Source organism: Chiloscyllium plagiosum, chromosome 14, assembly GCF_004010195.1.
Source record: "Chiloscyllium plagiosum isolate BGI_BamShark_2017 chromosome 14, ASM401019v2, whole genome shotgun sequence".
Classification (NCBI taxonomy): Eukaryota; Metazoa; Chordata; class Chondrichthyes; order Orectolobiformes; family Hemiscylliidae; genus Chiloscyllium; species Chiloscyllium plagiosum.
In genome coordinates, this window is record NC_057723.1 from 74490140 (window position 1) to 74503232 (window position 13093).

Genomic DNA, 13093 nt, shown 5'->3' on the forward strand with positions numbered 1-13093 from the left:
TCAAAGTTAGAATTCTCTCCTATTGGTCTAACCCCAAGGGACAATCTGTAGTTTTGAGTCACTTGTCTTTTGCATTGTAATTCATAACAAAGCACACATATCCATCAACTTGCTAGTTGACACCCAATTCTTGGCTGACCAACTCTGGAAGCTTTAACTTTGACCCAACCTTGCACCAATAGCAGGTTTTGAAAATGCTGAGGTTGGGGGGAGAACCCCACACCCCTCCCATTTATCTCTCAGCCCCCTGGCCCACAAGCCTCATTCCTGATGAAGGGCTTATGCCCAAAACATCGATTCTCCTGCTCCTTGGATACTGCCTGAGCTGCTGTGCCTTTCCAGCACCACATCTCCAACATCTGAAGTCCTCATTTTCTCCAAGGAAAGAAAAGCTGCCTGTCTCCCAGGTTTTTTCAGACTTTTAGCTTAAACCTATTAAGAATTATTTGGAAGGTGAATTCTGCAATCAGGTCCTGAGTGCAATTTGAGATTAATTGCTGGGTTTTCCCCCAAGCCTCCACTTCGACTCATCTGGGAATTGATTTGGTGCAAAGTGACTAATTTACTCTACACTTTTCACATTTCAGACTTACTTCCGAGGCGTTTGAAACTTTTATGGAGAGGGATGCACCAAGATGCTTACAAGCAGCTGTGTAATGCAGTTGCTACCTCCTGTTGTATGTTCAGGCTTTGTGCGCAACGAATGCCTAAAGGGCTATCATTTTTCTTCAGGAAAAAGCATTTGACAAATCCTTCCTTACTTGGCATGAAGGATACACTGCTTTAAGTTTGTGCATGTTGACACACCTTGTGTGATTGTTCCAAATTTAAAAAGACTAACCAAGTAAGTTGTTTTAATTCCCATGATGATTTTTAAGGCCATTTTATTGCAGACAGTGCATTACATTTCATTCTGTTTGCTAATCCAGTCTTGACTTAATGCTTCATCAATGAAGATAAAGGAAAGCTGAAAGAAGAGCATTTTATCTTTTGATTGGCACTTTCCAAAGTTTAATTCTGGTCTCCCCTTCCTGAGTTCAACAGCTGCGGGTGAAAGCCACCACATTGCTTTTCTGGATGACAGCTGTTGGTAATGATTCTCTCATTGCCATTTATGCCTCGGCTAAGCACTTTGAAAGACTGTAATGTTTGACTTTTTAGCTTTATTTTTCTTCATTTTTCTACTTAATACTGAGAATTACTGTAACGTTTAACTTTTAAAATTGTCAGCGATTTTTGAGAAGATTTGAATTGAATTGAATTGAATTTATTGTCACGTGTACTGAGGCACAGTGAAAAGCTTTGCCTTGTGAGCAATACAGGCAGATCACAGAGTAAAGTAGCATCGATAGTAAATAATAGGTAAACAGCAGCAAAAACAAATCAAAGGTACAGGTGAATGTTAAGAGTGTGTGAGTCCATTCAGTATTCTAAAAAGAGTAGGGTAGAAACTGTTTTGAACCAGCTGATGTATGTGTTAAGGCTTCTGTACCTTCTCTCTGATGGTAGAGGTTGTAGAAAAATATTGCCAGGATCTTTGAGAATGCTGGCGGCCATTCCTTGACAGCGGGCCTGGTAGGTGGATTCTATAGATGGGAGGTTGGCCTTTGTGATTGTCTGGGCTGAGTATGTAAGTTAGCTCGCTGAGCTGGAAGGTTTGTTTTCAGATGTTTTGTCACTATGATGAGGTAACATTATTAGTGAGAGTCTCTGGTTCACCAGCGCTTCACCGGAGACTCTCACTGATGATGTTACCTAGTCATGGTGATGAAACGTCTGCAAACAAACCTTCCAGCTCAGCGAGCTAACTTACATAATTTTAACTTTGTTCTTTCTTTCTATCTAGTTCTTATGATTCCATGCCTAGGTACTTGTACCTAAGATGGCACCTTGTGTGGCGACATTATACTCTTTTTGCTGTACTCCTGTACTTGAGTACATGTGATAATGGGAATCTAAACCTAAACCTTCTCAACCCATCTTTCATTTCTTTACCAGTCTCACTAACATCCCCTTTTACCTCAAACTATCATTCCTTTTGTTATTTAATCACTCTTTCCCTCTCCTTTATTCTGGGCCTTTCTTTTCTACCTCTGTACACAACTCTTTACTTGCTTAAGAATCTGCAACCTATCGATGGCTTTTAAAAATGTGTTCATGGGATGTAGACATGCCTGGCTATGCCAGCATTTATTGTCCATTACAATTTGTCATGGAGGAAGTAGGGTGAGCTGTCTTCTTGAGACATAAAATCTTTGGAGTGTGGTGCAGTTAGACAAAGAGTCCCACAATCCTGACCCAGTGACAGAGGAAGAATGGTGATATTCCAAGTTAGGATGGTGTTTGATTTGGAGAGGAGCTTGACCTGACTGGCCGTGCTTTTCCAGCACCACACTCTTTGATTCTGATCTCCAGCAGCTGCACCCTCACTTTCCCTTTCTGTCCGTGGATGCAGCCAGACCCGTTGAATTGTTCCAGGAACTTCTGCTTTTATTTGTATTGCTGGTAGCTGGTCTAGTTCAGTTTCTAGGTAAAAACAATGACTGCAGATGCTGGAAACCAGATTCTGGATCAGTGGTGCTGGAAGAGCACAGCAATTCAGGCAGCATCCGAGGACAGGCAAAATCGACGTTTCGGGCAAAAGCCTGATGAAGGGCTTTTGCCCGAAACGTCGATTTTGCCTGTCCTCGGATGCTGCCTGAATTGCTGTGCTCTTCCAGCACCACTGATCCAGAATCCTAGTTCAGTTTCTAGTCAATGACAATCCTTGGGAGGGATAATGAGGGAATTCAGTGATAACAATGCCACTGAATATCAATGAAAGAAGGCTGGATTCTCTATTGTCAGAGGTGGTCATTGCCTGACATTTGTGCTCTACGAACATTAATTGCCACTCATCAGCATAAACCCTGATGCTGTGCTGGTCTTATTCCATTTATGATGTGAAGGTGACGGTGTGGACTGGAGTAGGCAAAGTTAAAAATCACACATCACCAGGTTACAGTCCAACAGGTTTATTTGGAAGTACAAGTCTAATTCTGTGTCCTATGATCCTGCCCCACTAGCTACCTGATGAAGGAGCAGTGCTCCGAAAGCTAGTGCTTCCAAATAAACCTGTTGGATTATAACCTGGTGTTGTGTGATTTTTAACTTTGTTGCATTTAGGCATGGACTGCTTCAGCATCTGAGGAGTTGCAAATGTGCAGAATGTTGTATCGTCGTCATTAGCTAACTTGCCCATTTCTAATTATTAAGGAGGAGGGAAAGTTATTAATGAAGCAGTTGAAAGATGGTAAAAGCTACAACACTGCAGTGAGGAATACTTGCAGTAATGTCCTGTGGCTGGAGGTGACTGAAATCCAATAATTGCAACCATCTTCCTTTCTGCAGTGTGTGTCTCCAACCACCAGAGAGTATCGTGACTCTGGATCAGAACCCTAAAGTACTCATATGCACATTAAAATTTCAACTCCTGCATGTGTTTGTTAAAAGAGGACAGCTACAGCCAAAAGATGTCTCTGGATGTAAACACACTGACTGTTGGCCAAGTCTTGGGTGAACCCATGGAATGTCACGCCTGTGCACAGTCAAGGAAACTTCAAACAGAAAGACTAAAAAGGAAGAGATAATGAGAGGCTGCCTACTCAATCTTCACTCAGCAGGAAGCCATCGTCTGTAGACAGGTCTGTATTTTATCCCTCTGGGAATATACAAAGAAAGGGTTCAGAAATGTTTTCGTGTGTTAGTGGCCTGATGTGTTAACATGTGAACCAGTGGACTTCGAAGTTTACACCCTAAAAATGGTTATTTCCTGTGGTAGGGGTGCTTAACAGAGGAAAAGACACTTCCTCTCTCTCAGTGCTGTCAGCCAGCAACCATTAAAAGGAAGCAGGACAGAAAAATTTAAATTAACCTGCATGGCCAAGAATCTTGAATACATCTGATTACAGATACATGGATAGAAGAGATTTAGAGAGACATGGACCCCAAGCAGGCAAATGGGACTAGTTCAGTTTGGAAAACCGAGTTGGAATGGGCAGGTTGGGCCAAAGGGCCTGTTTCTGTGCTGTGTAACTCCATAATTGACCACATCAATACAAACCAATATCATTCAACGGGATGGTACAACATTTTACTACCTCCAACTCAGAGAAGTATTTTAATACAAAATGTTTATCTTTTTGGATCACTTCTTATTCCGAATGTCCAGATATGAGTGTTGTTCATTGTTTCTTGTCACGTTTAGGAACTAATCAACACACTGTTTTGTTAACTCAATAAAGCCTGGGTAAATTGGCTACTTTTTCACACGTCAACTCATTTGCCGTGAGAGAAAGGCCTCCACAAGGGAAGGGATCCATATTAAGTGAACTTTGTTATGACCAAACAAGTCACAAAGGGAACCAATTCATCCCGTCTCACCCAAAAGCTTAACAATTTGGAGCATCTTATCTGGAACTATAACAGGTTTGGGGCAGCATGCTGGCTCAGTGGTTAGCACTGCTGCCTCACAGCACTACGGACCCAGGTTCAATTCCAGCTTCGGGCGACTGTCTGTGTGGGGTTTGCACGTTCACCCTGTGGCTGCGTGGGTTTCCTCCCACAGTCCGAAGAAGTGCAGGTTAGGTGGATTACAATTCTAAGTCCATCTGCGTTTGAGTTCTGAGCTGACTCTGAACCACCACCACCACCACCACCACCACTATCACATTGAGCCAACTAACATGGAAGTTGCCAATCCTCAGGTACCATCATTTGCCGTTGGGCCTATGTTGCCTCACGGCTTGCCCTGCCCGCACGCTGGGCTCACTCTCCTCCCTCAAGGGTCTCGCCGTTGCCGCCTCAGACACTCAGGAGGCTGGGCCTACTCTCGCCCTCCAGAGGACATTGAGAAAGACTTTTTAAAAAGAAAAGCAGACAAAGGGGTGGCACTGTGGCTCAGTGATTGGCACTGCTGCCTCACGGCGCCAGGGACCCGGGTTTGATTCCAGCCTCGAGTGACTGTCTGTGTGGAGTTTGCACATTCTCCCTGTGTCCGTGTAGGTTTCTTCTGGGTGTTCTGGTTTCCTCCCACAATCCAAAAATGTGCAGATGAGGTGGATTGGCAGTGCTAAATAGCCCATAGTGTTCAGGGTTGTGTAGGTTAAGTGCATTAGTCAGGGGTAAATGTAGAGTAATGGGAATGGCTATGGGTGGGATACTCTTCGAAGGGTTGGAGTGGACTTGTTGGGCCGATGGACCTGATTCCACACTGTAGGGATTCTATGATTCTAAGCAGATGAGCTCTAGGCCAAGAGCTTGGACTCAGTGCTGCTTCTCCGCTGCCGCCATCTTACATGCTTTCCAAGTATTTGTTACATTAAGAGAACAGAATTGCTGTGGGTTTCTCTTTTCTCTCTTTAGAACACTACATCTGTTGCATCTGTAAGTTTTAAAATGTCAATGGACCACATTCCAAGTTGTTAAATCTACTAAACACATGCACACCTCTTTTACTTGGGCCTTTTCCTCAAAGTCCTCTCATTCCCATTGGAAAAATTTCCGATGATACTTTAAAGCTTCTATAAAGCTCATTGTTCTAGTGCAGAAAGTTCAGTAATTTTCAGTGGAGTACAGTGCAAGTGTACATGGTTCCTAATTATCAAGGCTGCTTTATTCTATTTGCTCCGGTTCACAGCATGCAACTCATTTCTACTGAAACTTTACTTCTTGTCTAAAATGTGACCAAACATCTATGTTCCAGTGATAATTTTCAGGATTTCCCCGAATCTACCCACGGAGTTTACACTCAGGAAGCTGCAGTATCAAGTGATCGACCATTACTTCCTTTTTTGTTACACTGCTGGGGTTTTCTTAGAATTTACGCCTGATCTAACACTTTTCAAAAGGAAACCGTAACTTTTTCTTTGAATTTTCCTTCTTGAATAACTCTATTTCTAATCAATATAAGCCTCGGGTTACTTAATGAGACTTGCATGTTATCATACTGTACAAGTGGCTAAATCAAAGAGGTTTTGAACTGCCATCATGTCATGAGTTTTAAATGAGTCGGGATACAAGGGGAATTTCCCACAGCTAAAACTGCATCAAGACATGTGAATGGAATCCACGCTTATGCAAATTAGCAGCACATTTTCCTTTATATACACAAATGTTTATGAACTAGTCACGTATTATGTCCAACGTAGGTGTTCAGTAAATCTAAACACACGATGCAGTTATTTCATTCAAATGTAATCGACTAGAAAATGATGTGTAATGGGTGACTACGAGAGGGGGAAGGTAAAGGAAACTGCCCAATCATCATGAGTAAGTTTTATCGATGAGGATGGAACAGACAAGAATAAGAGGCGACAATCAAGGTAGAGATAGAAACTGAGAGAAGCTTTGTCATTGAAATTTCTGGAGCTGAAAACACAAGGTAATTTGAACTCTTTTGCATATGTTAAAACTAGATCAAGATTGGCAAAACAGCTAATTGATGCCAGTGATCTCCTTTTCTTATTAATTGCATTGGTTTCTGCAAAGGTTGTGTAATCTTTACAAATGAGAAGAAATAATTGAAATGTGACATGGATGCAATCAAATTCGTAAATCTTACCATTTAAAAATGCTCAGAAATTAAATTTTGGAAACAATTAAAAAGGCTTCAGTTTCATGGCAAATATTTATGTTTTATCAAATATGTTAAAGTACTATTTATTAAAATGTTTAATTACACTAGGCACAGAATATTCCAAGATCATATACATATGACACTTATAGCTATCTCTGTATAGTCTCTTAATATAACAAACATATGGAATTTATATACAATAATCATTAGAGTGTATAGACTTATGAAAACTCATATTGAAAAGGAGAAATAGACCAACAATGTCAAAATTTTTACATGGTTTTATATTTTAAGTTCTTTGGTGAGAAATGGTGATACTTTAAACTTAGTTCTTCATATGCGAAAATTTGGGGAAGGCAAATTAATTCACGCCAATAAATCTTTCATCCTTGCAGAGTATTATTTTAAAAAGTATTCCCATATAATAGAGAAATGAGATCTAATTATTTCAAGATTTTCTCTATTTTAAAATAAAGAGGTTAATTAATGCTATTATCAAAGGATTGGCCATCTTCTGTCCTGTAGCTCTACTTAAATGTTAACAAAAAATTTAAATGTTTGACAGAAACACGTTCTAAAAAATAGATCTGATTCCAAAATGCTAACTGCCCGTTTTTGGCAGTTCAAACCACTTTCAATACAAGTGGCCATTACATATTTTTTTCATATTTTGATTCACAAGAAGCTTCCTTGCACTTATGTCTCACGAGTATTTGATTTGCAGCCAAACCCTTCTCCTCACAACTGACACAGTCAATTCACAAGTGGTAGCATTTGCAAAATTGTTCCTTCACCCAAAATTTCTTAATTGTATTGTTGTAGTGTGCGATAAAAGTATTTCCTGGACAAAGAGCATTTACAGCAAATAGTAATTTTACTGTTTAAGTACAATACTAAAGGAGACATTTTTGCGGTCAACTTTGGTAAAATAAAGCATTCTTCACCTTGGTATGAATTATTTTATGTAACTAAAGAGTCATTTCCCTCCAGCTATATTTTAAGATGTCTTTATTTGTACATAAATAACTAACTAGAAAAGTGGCTCTCATTTTTAAAACTCAGATTCTCTTCATTTGGAATAATCCAGCCTTATTTTTCCTTAAATATAGTGGTTTCCCACTTCTTTCAAATAGATTTGGGGCCAGTTTGTGTCACGTACGATTGCCAGTTTTTCATTTGCCCCACCTGAACAGTTACCTACTTAGCAAGTTGTAGGTCTATTCTCAAAAGCAAGAGAATTTCTGTGGAATTTTTTTTCAAGGGCATGGTAAGAAATGTGAGGTAGGTAGGATTTGAACCTGCATCTTCTAGCCTAGAGGGCAGAGACACTACCACTGCACTGCAAGACTTCAAGGGCATTTTCGATGCTGGTAGCTGACATGAAATAAGAAAAAAAGAATTTACAGAACTAAGTCAGGATATTAGCATTAATCATATAATTGTTATAATCATATAATTTAAATAAAAACTAAATATATTCTGCATACTGTCAACTGGAAAGAAGGTTAGAAAAATTGGTGTGAGCATTATCTGTAGACAGTTAATGTCACTTATTCTGGAGGCGTTTGTAGCAATCTGGAGGATATCTGGCCAAATGTTTTGAGTAAATGATGTATGTAGTTAAGACCGACAAATGGTAATAAACATAAGGCATCAGTTTACAGACAATTGCACATCACACATCAATGAAGACAATTATTCTACCTTAAATTGTTGCTGACCCACCCCGGCTCCACATCTCTCTGCAATTAATGATCCATGAACAAAAATGTTCACAGCAGTTGTTCTTTGAAAAGAGAGTGAAGTTTCATGAGCATGATAATATTACAAATTTGACAAAAATACAGAAAGGCATATTCCCATTATGTAACACAGCAGTTTTGTACCCTTCTGTCGGACTGTCTCTGTACATGTAGAATTTGTGAAGGTACACAAAAGCAGACAGAAGAACCTCATTATTTTGTGAACTGCGTCAGACATTTAAGAAGGCATTGATCCATCACATAGATTAAATTATACATTAATTGACAACAAAATATCTACCATATGAAAGCAACTTAATGGTAAGTTTTTTTAGGTAGAAACAGTTGAATAGATTGATATTAAAACTACTTGGAATTATAAGGAAGCAGATTGCATCCAAATCAATTTGTGCTGAGCATCTTTAACAAATAGGGCCCATTGAAAAATGATAATTGCACATAGATCACACCTTTATAATCTTATGCTATATCTTGTTCCACATAAAGAATCATAGCTGCAAAATACCTGTATTGTAAAAATGAACTATTTAAGCCATTGTATTACAACAGTTGTAAATGAAACAAGGTAGTCTATCAATGTAAGAATTATAGAACTCTTTTTGAGTACATATTAGCAACAAACTAACATTAATATGTCTTTTATGAGCACACTTCATATGGATGCAAGCATAGTTAGTCTGTTCGGATTACTGTTTACTCACTACGTCAACCTTTTCCTATCACTACTTACATGAATTTGATATATTTGACTTATTTTTCAAGAAAACTTTGCAAGATGACCATTATATAGAGATCATGTTACTGAAGCCCTCAGATAATATGCACAATTATAGAGTCACAGAGTCATAGAGCACAGAAACAGACCCTTCTATCCAACCAGTCCACGCTGACCATAATCCCAAACTAAGGTAGTCTCACCTACCTGTGCTTGGACCATATTCCTTCAAACCTTTCCTATTCATCAACTTATCCAAATGTATTTTAAATGTTGCAACTGTACCTGTATCTGCCACTTCTCTGGAAGTTAATTCCACACACGAACCACTCTCTGTGTAAAATGTTTGTCTCCCATGTCCTTTTTATATCTTTCTCCTCTCACCTTAAAAAAATGCTTATGCATCAAAGCCAATAGAACAGATTATTGGGGTTGGTTTCCAACATACCTTATGGACATTGAGGATTAATTGCCCGTTACAGAATCGCTCAATTTTTATTTCCATTGTAAAGATGGCAAGTGGAAAGTCTGCCCCATTATATTACTTCCATCCAGATCAATTCAGCAACTCATTGCATTCAAGAGTCATACAGTCAGACTCTTGAGATTCATTATATTATTGATTTAACATAGCACAATTACTGAGCTTCATATATTTGAAGCTAATGTAAGACAAAGAACTGCGGACTTTGGAAATGTGAAGCAAAAGCAGAAATTGCTGGAGAAACTTAGCAAGCCTGGTAGCATTTCAAACTGGTTCTGGAGAAGGCTCAAAATGTTAACTCTGGTTTATGTCCCCAGATGCTACTGAGTTTCTCTGGCAATTTCTGTTTCTGTTTAACTGGAGGTAGGTCATGGATATGAAGGGGAACAGTTACTTTATTTCACAATGGATGATTGATACTTAACTATCAGCTTTGGAAACGGAAAAGCAAGTCAATCAGTACAGCATCTCTGAAGAAAGAGGAGAGGTTTTAGATGTGAGAAAACATTATTTTCTGCATTTGTCACCTTTTGGATCTTGACGGATGTGATGTGCATATCCACCATCTCCTTGTGTTTCTCTTCAGAATCCAACATTCTCCCTTGTTGCTCATTCCATTTTATAAACTGACAATATTTGTTAAATAAAACCAAATCTTAAATCATGGGAATCCATTTTGTTACTTTACTGACCTTAGACTGCAAAATGCCTGCTCCTTGTGACTCTCCTTATCAAGATGACAATGTGATTTTTTTTAGAAATGGTAATTAATTTACAAAGACCTATTGCTATTAACGTTACAGATTTTTAAAATACTAGTTCCATTATAAACAAATCAGGACTCAAACTTTCAATATGCCAGACTGACTACAATTCTTCTTCGACATGTTTGGATTTTGTTGACAAATTTTGGAGATGTTGTGGAGGCCGAAGAAGGTTTCCTCAGAGTCCAACAGGATCTTGATCAGATGGGCCAATGGGCCGAGGAGTGGCAGATGGAGTTTAATTTAGATATATGTGAGGTGCTGCATTTTGGAAAGGCAACTCAGGGCAGGACTTATATACTTAGTGGTAATGTCCTGGGGAGTATTGCTGAACAAAGAGACTTTGGAGTGTAGGTTCATTGTTCCTTGAAAGTGGAGTCCCAGTTAGACAGGATAGTGAAGAATACGTTTAGTACGCTTGCCTTTAGTGGTCAGTGCATTGAGTATAGGAGTTGGGACATCGTATTGCACCTGTACGGGACATTGGTTAGGCGACTTTTGGAATACTGCTTGCAATTCTGGTCTCCCTGCTATCGGAAGAATGTGTGAAGCTTGAAAGGGTTCGGAAAAGATTTACAAGGACATTTCCAGGATTGATGGGCTTGAGATATGCGGAAAGGATGAATAGGCTGGGGCTGTTTTCCCTGGAGCATTGAAGGCTGAGGGGTGACTTTACAGAAGGTTTAAAACCATGAGGGGCATGGACAAGGTAAATAGCCAAGATCTTTTCCCTGGGGTGGGGAAGTCTAGATGGGACAGGTTTAAGGTGAGGGGGGAAAGGCTTAAAAAGGACCTGAGTGGTAACCTTTCCATGCAGAGGGTGGTGCATGTGTGGAGTGAGCTGCCAGAGGAAGTGGTGGAGGCTGGTACAATTACAACATTTAACAGGCATTTGGATGGATATATGAATAGGAAGGGCTTAAATGAATATGGGCCAAATGCTGGCAAATGGGACTAGATTCATTTAGGATATCTGGTCGGCATGGATGATTTGGACTGAAGGGTCTGTTTTCATGCTGTAAATCTCTTTGACTCTATAACTAACATTTATTGAATTATAATACAAGTAAGTGATTTTTTAAAGGCTAGTACAGTGACTAAGTAAGAACCAATTACTCTGATGTCAGACTGGGAGTGGCATAACCACTGTAGTGTTTTGTAAGTTTAGTGTGGGATGTGGGTGTTGCTGCTTGGGGCAATATGTACTGCCTGTCCTTAGTTGCCCCTTGCAAAGGAGGCGGTGAGCTGCTTTCTTGAACTGCTGCAGTCCACGTGCTGTGGGTTGACCCTCAATTCCCTTCAGGAGGTAATTCCAGGATCGTGACCCAGAGACAGCAAAGGAATGGCAATATACTTCCAAATCAGGGTGGTAAGTGGCTTGGAGGGGAACCTGCAGATGGTGGTGCTCCCATATATCTGCTGCCCTTGTCCTTCTAGATGTTAAGCAGTTGTTGGTTTGGCAGGTGCTGTCTGAGGATCTTTGGTGAATTTCTGCAGTGTATCTTGTAGATAATACAAGAGTTGGTGGGGGGTTGACTGAATGCTTGTAGAAGTGGTGCCAGTCCAGCAGGCTGTATTGTCCTGGATGGAATCAAGCTTCTTAATTTTGTTGGAGCATCCAAGCAAATGGGGAGCATTCCATCACACTTCTGACACACAGTTAGTATGCAGTTAGCCTTTAAGAGACAGGTTTGTGATATCATATCTGTATCACAACACATAAACAAAGGGTTATAAGTGCCTCAGACTCACATCATAACTGGGTCCACTCGACATATACCCTGTTGTTAAAAACATGTTACACATTGTGTCTGAATCACTCAATACTATCCCATACACAGAAGTGCCGGTGATTGTAGTAGTTGTAGAATTAGGTGTTGTAATAAGTGTTTATTCAATATTTCTATGTGACCCATACCTAGTTCTTATGACACGGGAGTTAACATAACTATTGCTGCATTAGATAGAAGAGCCTTACTGAATCGCAATTCCAAACCAGAACAGTTGGCAGTTAAACAGCAGGACTGCAGTTCATCTGAAAGTACAAGACTGATCCAGTTGGACGTTTTATGATAATCTAAAAGGATCATATTTCCAGTTTTAACTGAACTTAAATCCTCTCACTGCCATATTACCTGGATTATTTGCCCTGGCCTCTGGGTTACCAATCCAGTAGCATAGCGTGACGTGACTGTACACGATACTTATTTTCAATGATACAAACTACATTTTGGTCAAAATATTTGCATTTTTGTGTTTTAAACAAAGCAGCATTTAAAAGAAGTAAATGTAATTACATTAAAATAAAAGGATTGTGGATGCTGGAAATCTAAAATCAATACAGAAAATGCTGGAGGAACTCAGTTGGCCTGGGACCTTCCGTGGGAACCTGTCCATGCCCTTCATGATTTTATAAATCCCTATAAGGTCACCCCTCAGCTCCAGAGAAAACAGCCCCAGCCTATTCCAGTTCCAAATAAAATCTTACTGGACTCGAAATGTTAACTACCCACAAGTGCTGCTAGATGTGTTGAGTTTCTCTGGCACTTTCCGTATTTAATGTAGTTACATTGAGGACTTGTCCAATTAGAGTTTGCAACACAAGACAAAAGTCTACCCAGAGTGTGAGAGAACATCGTGATTTAGCAACACACATTTTACATCAGCAAGTTTTTCATTTTATTTCGTGCAGACGTAAACATTAAAGTATATCCTCAATTAAGCATAAAAGACTTAATGACAATTATCTCA

The 13093-nt window shown here is 39.6% G+C and overlaps 1 long non-coding RNA gene across 2 annotated transcripts in view; it reads left to right on the top strand.

Annotated features, from left to right (window-relative positions):
* The first annotated feature begins 6184 nt into the window (after positions 1-6184).
* LOC122556807 overlaps positions 6185-13093 on the top strand; it is a 61123-nt gene continuing 54214 nt past the window's right edge. For both annotated transcript variants that reach the window (XR_006313669.1, XR_006313668.1), the window contains exon 1: positions 6185-6421. This is a non-coding gene — a long non-coding RNA (uncharacterized LOC122556807). The remainder of the gene's footprint in view (positions 6422-13093) is intronic.